This window comes from Hylobates moloch, unplaced genomic scaffold, assembly GCF_009828535.3.
Source record: "Hylobates moloch isolate HMO894 unplaced genomic scaffold, HMol_V3 SCAFFOLD_8, whole genome shotgun sequence".
Taxonomy (NCBI): Eukaryota; Metazoa; Chordata; class Mammalia; order Primates; family Hylobatidae; genus Hylobates; species Hylobates moloch.
Genome location: NW_026652283.1, coordinates 47,379,761 through 47,386,148, shown reverse-complemented (window position 1 = coordinate 47,386,148; position 6,388 = coordinate 47,379,761). Strand labels below are relative to the sequence as shown.

General features: G+C 53.0%; 1 long non-coding RNA gene across 1 annotated transcript in view; it reads right to left on the bottom strand.

Moving 5' to 3' along the window:
- LOC131384152 (uncharacterized) overlaps nucleotides 1-1,250 on the bottom strand; it is a 17,323-nt gene extending 16,073 nt beyond the window's left edge. The window contains exons 1-2 of the long non-coding RNA XR_009214722.1: nucleotides 1,118-1,250; nucleotides 715-843 (exon numbers count right to left, since the gene is read on the bottom strand). This is a non-coding gene — a long non-coding RNA (uncharacterized LOC131384152). The remainder of the gene's footprint in view (nucleotides 1-714; nucleotides 844-1,117) is intronic.
- Between the last annotated feature and the right edge of the window lie 5,138 nt (nucleotides 1,251-6,388).

Sequence of the window (6,388 nt, the reverse complement as noted above, 5' to 3'; positions counted from 1 at the left end):
AAAAAAAAAAAAAAAAAAAAAAAAAAAAAAAAAAGCCGAAGCCCCAAAGCCCTCTCTCTCTGCTTCCTCTTCGGCTCCCTACCTAATGCCTCCAATAAAGATCTCTTGACCGTAACCGGTGTAGCGTGGTCTTAGCCTGAGTCTGTAGAGTCACTCTTTCACAAAGCCCCACTTAAAAAAAAATAGGGACTGAGGGCTGGGCATGGTGGTTCACACCTGTAATCCCAGCACTTTGGGAGACCAAGGCTGGCTGATCACTTGAGCTCAGGAGTTCAAGGCCAGCCTGGGCAACATGGTGAAACCACACCTTTGTCAAAAAATACAAAAATTAGCTGGGCGTGGTGATGCGTACCTGTAGTCCCAGCTGCTTGGGAGGCTGAGAAGTGGAAGGATGGCTTGAGCCTGGGAAGGTGAGGCTGCAGTGAGCTGTGATCATACCACTGCATTTCAGCCTGGGTGACAGAGTGAGACCCTGTCTTTAAAAAAACGAATAGGGACTGAGGCCCAGAGAGGGGCTTTTCCAATAGCTCACAGTCTGAGAGGCAGGTTGGGGCTTGCAGGCTGCACAGTCCTTTCTAGGCAGCTTACCGAGGGCAGACTGAAGGTAAACCTGAAGGAGGTGAACCTTTCAGACGTCTCGCGGGCCCTGCCTCCACAGGGGATGTGCATGCTGAGGAGACGGGGAGGGGCGGGCCGATGAGCACCTGCCCTTACCTCCCCTTAATCTCCCATGTCGTCAAGCTTCCGCCTTAGCCCCCTGTCGTGAAGCTTCCACCTCAGCTAACCTGGATTCTTCCTGAAGCACTGGGGCTCCTGTGTCCTGGAGTTCTCTTCAGGAGAATCCTAAGGTAAAAAAGAATGTGTTCCCTCCCTCCTGGCTGCCCAGCACATGCTGTGCAGAGGCCAGGGGATGGGCAGGGTGACCTGGGAAGGACCCAGGCCTGCGGGTCTATCGTCCCGCTCAGGTGAGACCAACAACAAAGAGCAGCTTGTACACACACTCACACCCACATGCACCCACACACGCCCACACAGGCTCTTTCCAAGAACAGCTCTTCAAGCCTGGCTGCCAAGATAAAGGAGCCACGGGGCGGTCAACCCCAGGAGGAAATATCACTTCTGCAACTTTTGTTGTTCAGAGGGCTTTGTGAAATCTCCAGACTCTTCTTGGAAAGGATCCCAGGCCGAGGTGGCAGTTTCCCGCAGCGGGAGACATGGGTGAGGGCCACGCAGCCTGCCTGGCCTGGAAGGAGTTGCGGGAGGAAAGCCCCAGGGGGACAGGCTCGGAGTCATTAGTGGTGGCAACAGAAGCTTAATCCTTCACTTCCATTATTACCTCACTCAATTCCCACAAGCTTGGGGGTAGACAGAGGTCTCCCCATTTTACAGATGATGAAACAGAGGTTCCCAGAAACCTAGCAGCTTATTAAATGGTCCACAGTGAGTCAGTGCTAGAAATGAAACTGTGACTGACTTGGCACCAGTCACAGGCTGAGCCGGCCCTGCCCCAAACTGAGTCCTGCCATGGCCCATTCTGAGCTCCAACTCTGACCTCTAATTGAGCTGTGTCTTGCCCTAGATTGATCCTGAATCTAGCCTCGGATTGCCCCTCCTGTTAGCCGTAAGCCCTTTGAGGTCAGAGACGTGTGCACTTCTCATTCACCCCGATCCTCTACGTGGATATACGTGTGATTATTTGAGTAATCTCCATTTTATCCACTAGACTATATCTAGGGCAGGGAACTGAGTCTATTTTTGTTTAGTGGCACTTATCATAATGTAATAAGTGCAATAATAACAAGCAAGTATTGGCTGGGCGTTGTGGTTCATGCCTGTAATCCCAGCACTTCGGGAGGCCAAGGCGGGTGGATCTCACTTGAGCTCAGGAGCTAGAGGCCAGCTTGGGCAAAACAGTGAGACCTCGTCTCAAATAATAAAAATAAAAACAAATTTAAAAAACAAGCAAGTATTGAGCATCTACTAAACGCCAAAATTGTGCTAAGTGTTTTACAGATGTTATCTTTTATTCCTAACAAAGAATCCTGAAGTAGGCATTATCATTCACCCCACTTTACCAAGGAGAATACTGAGCCCCAAGGTGACACTAGGAGGAGGCGTGTATGGGATGCTCTTGGTAGTTCCCTCCACCCCTCACACTCAGTTGCCTGATGAGGAATGGGGTGGAAAAGGAAACTGCGGCTGGAAGAGGAAGTGGTGGCCCTTGGGCAGGTGGGAGAAGCAGAGGGCTTTCTGGAGGCCTTGGGTTTCTGAAGCCACAGAAGGGCCGGTGACTTAGCTGAAAGAGATGGGGTGGGCCGGGCACTGTGGCTTACACCTGTAATCCCAGCACTTGGGAAGGCTGAGGTAGGCGGATCACCTGAGGTCAGGAGTTCAAGACCAGCATGGCAAACATAGTGAAAGCCCCATCTCTACTAAAAATACTAGAAAAAGCCAGGTGTGGTGGCGGGCGCCTGTAATCCCAGCTACTCGAGAGGCTGAGGCAGGAGAATTGCTTGAACCCAGGAGGCGGAGGTTGCAGTGAGCTAAGATCACACCGTTTCACTCTAGCCTGGGCAACAAATGCAAAACTCTGTCTCAAATAAATAAATACATAAATAAATAGAGATGGGTGGGAGTGAGACCAGCTATATATTTTACGGGGCCCAGGGCAAAATGAAAATGCAGGGCCCCTTGCCTAAAAAGTAAAGATTTCAAGATGGTGACATCAGAACATTATGGGCCCTCTGAGCCCAGGGCCCTGTGTGACTGCATGGGTCACACGCCCATGAGGCGGCTGCAGGAGGGAGCATGCTGTGAGGAGGTGGGCTCAAGGCAGCCCCTTGGGGTGGATGTGTAGGTTGGTGCACATGGGTGTTCACATGGCAGCTGGAACCAGCATCTGACTTATGTGGACATTTGGGTAGCATCTTCCATAAGCACAGGGCAGCCACCACCAAGTCTCTGTGGGCGCCAAGCCAGCAGTGTGGCTGAAGAGACCGTCTGTACAGGGGAGCTGGTGCCACTGAGCATTCGGGGGCTGTCTGGAGTGTGAGCAAGCCGGGAAGAATGCATGTCTGCGGGTGGAGCAGGTGTGTGGAGCATCAGGCAACAGAGCGTGGCTGTGTGTCTGCCGGTTTGCAGTGGGGCTGTGTACACAGGCATGAGAGACAGGGAGGCAGACACCCTGGGATTGTGTGGTCCAGTGCAGAAGTCAACATGTCCCAGGGGTGTGAGAGGATGTGTGTGTGTGCGTGTGTGCTGTGAATGTGTGGGGAATGTGTGTGAGAGACTGTCAGTGTGTGGGGGCGTGTATGCCTATTCCCACGTGCCTTCCTGGGTGCTGGCCCCTGCTGTCTTCCCTATTGTGAGGGCTCCCAGGTGAAGACCTCTCCAGCCTGCCCCAGCCCAGCTCCCAGGCCTTTGTGGGACCAAGTCCCCTCTCAGAGCGACATTCCTGCCTGCAGTGGGGTGGGCAGCCCCACAGAGCGGCCTCCTAGGCTGCTGGGGTGATCCTGGGCCAGTGGTGTCAGGTTCCCAGTGCTGAGCCCTCCCTCTGCAACCCTCTAAGGGCCTTTGTTGGAAGTTCAGACACACTTGTCAGGGGGGCGGGCAGAAGGCCACCTCCTAATCGGCTTTCCCAGAAGCTAAAGGAGAATGAGTGATGGGGGTGGAGGGCTCCAGCCCAGAGCAGCTCTGTGGGAAAGAGATGAGGGAGTTGCCCAGCCCTAAAGGGGTCCATCCCCCAGACCCTCTCAGCAGGGGCCCCTTCCCCAAGGGCCCCTAAGGAACCGGACCCCTGAGCTGCAAGAACACTGGCCAAAGCCTAAGAGAAGGGGTAATTACCGGGCGCCGTGGCTTAGCCAGGTGGTGGCTCACGCCTGTAATCCCAGCACTTTGGGAAGCAAAGGCAGGTGGATCACCTGAGGTCAAGAGTCTGAGACCAGCCTGGCCAACATGGTGAAACCCCGTCTCTACTAAAAATACAAAAAATTAGCCAGGAGTGGTGGTCAGTGCCTGTAGTCCCAGCAACTGGGGAGGCTGAGGCAGGAGAATCCCTTGAACCCGGGAGGTGGAGTTTGCAGTAAGCCAAGACCGCACCATTGCACTCCAGCCTGGGCAACAAGAGCAAAACTCCATCTCAAGAAAAAGAAAGACAGAAAATGGGGAATTTGGAGAGAAGCTTCGGGGAGCCGCCTACCTTTCCCATTTCCCCCACCATGGGCTATCTGAGCACCAACGGCATGCTGGGCCAAGAACTGCTCAGCTTCTCAGCCTCCCCCAGTGCCTTCTCCTTTTTACCTCCTCTGAGCCACCCAGGAAGCAGGCTGGACCTGGTTAAAGATTCCTATTCAACAGAAGAGGAAACTGCAGACCAGAGAGGGGTAGTTGTTTGCCCTCAGTAAACAGCAAGCCAGGCTTAGCTCATCCTGGCTCCATCAGTAGCTTCCTCTTCTCTTCGTGGTCAGCGTTTCCCTGAGGTCCCATCCTCTGCTTCTCTGTCTGTAATCTCATTTAGCAATGTGGCTTCATTCACCATCTCCCTGTGACAACCATCAAGGCTAAGAGCATGGATTCTGGGCCAGCCAGGTTCATCCCTTGGTTGGCCCATGACTAGCTATGTGGCCCTCGGCAATTTATTTAACCACTCTGTACCTCAGTTTTCCCATCTGTAAATGAGGATAGTAATAGTACCTACCTCATAGAGTTGTGTAAGTATTAAGTGACTTCTTTTATTTATTATTATTATTAATTATTATTATAATTATTTTTTAAGACAGAGTCTCACTCTGTTGCCCAGGCTGGAGTGCAGTGGTGCAATCTCGGCTCACTGCAATCTCCGCCTCCCGGGTTCAAGCAATTCTCCTGCCTCAGCCTCCTGAGTAGCTGGGAATACAGGTGCCCACCACCACACCCAGCTAATTTTTGTATTTTTAGTAGAGTCAGGGTTTCACCATATTGGCCAGGCTGGTCTCGAACTCCTGACCTCAAGATCTGCCCGCCTCGACCTCCCAAAGTGCTGGGATTACAGGAGTGAGCCACCATGCCCAGCCAAGTGACTTCTTATGTGTAAGGTGCCAGGCACAGAGAAAGTCTGTGTCAGCAGCAGAGACAGACCCTACATCTTCCCTTGAACAAATAGAAGGCTCCTCAAATGCAGCAAACAAGACCACCCTGACCTCAGGATCATTTTCGGACACTCACTCCACTCCAGCAGAGTAGGGGTCTCCATCTATCCTATTGCCCGGCCAGAGACTTGAAAGTACCCTTGATCCTCCCCATCCTGCTTAAAATCACCACAACGATTTTCCTTCGTCGAAATCTCTCATCAATCCGACCCCTGCTCTGCACTCCCTCCCCCAGTCCAGATGGATGCCACCCTCCTCTCACCAGGACGTGACAGATACTGGCCTCCTCTCTGATCTCCTGCCCCCAGCTCCTTCTCATGAGCCACCATGCAGTGAAAGTGGGGGTTACTAAAATACACATAGATGACCCCACTCCCTCACTGGGAATAGCTTCCAGTGCCTCCCACACCCTTGGCCCTTGGGCTTCAGTCCAAGGTCCTTGTTTCCCTCCTCATCCTCACCGGCTGGCACCACCCCCACCATCCTCAAGCCCCACTCAGACAAGTCCCTTGTTCTTTCAAGGCTCAGGGCTTTGGCAAGCTGGCTCAGTCCTGCAGCTTTCTATGAGCTATGCCTCTCCCAGGGCACCCTTCTCTTTGACTTCCTGGTGAACACTGGACCCATGAGACTCAGGTCAAAAGTCTCCCTCCCAAGGGGCCTTGCTGATCTCCCTAGACTGAGCTGGGGTCCTCTTCTGTGCTCCCACAGATATCCCCTTTTTTTTTTTTTTTTTGAGACAGAGTCTCACTCTGTCGCCCAGGCTGGAGTGCAGTAGTGCCACGGCTCACTGCAACCTCCGCCTCCCAGGTTCAAGCAGTTCTCGTGCCTCAGCCTCCCGAGTAGCTGAATAGCTGGGATTACAGGCACATGCCACCACGCCTGGCTAATGTTTGTTATTTTTAGTAAAGACAGGGTTTAGCCATGTTGGCCAGGCTGGTCTCGAACTCCTGACCTCAGGCGATCCGCCCACCTTGGCCTCCCAAAATGCTGGGATTACAGGCATGAGCCACTGTGCCCATCCCAAGGTCTCCATTTTTTGAACACCATATCACCCTGTGTGGTATTGTTTTCCTTACTTGTTTCTACGTAGCCAGCTCCCAGCACAGGCATAGGCATACAGCAGGTGCTCTGTATATGCTGAGTGCATGAGTGATTTGAACTGCAGTGTTACCAGGGCGCCCTTTACGCCAGGGAAGGTGTGTCCCTTGGGGCTGAAGTACATTGGAGGCAGTCAATGGCTCAGGCCAGGGGAGGGAGCAGTG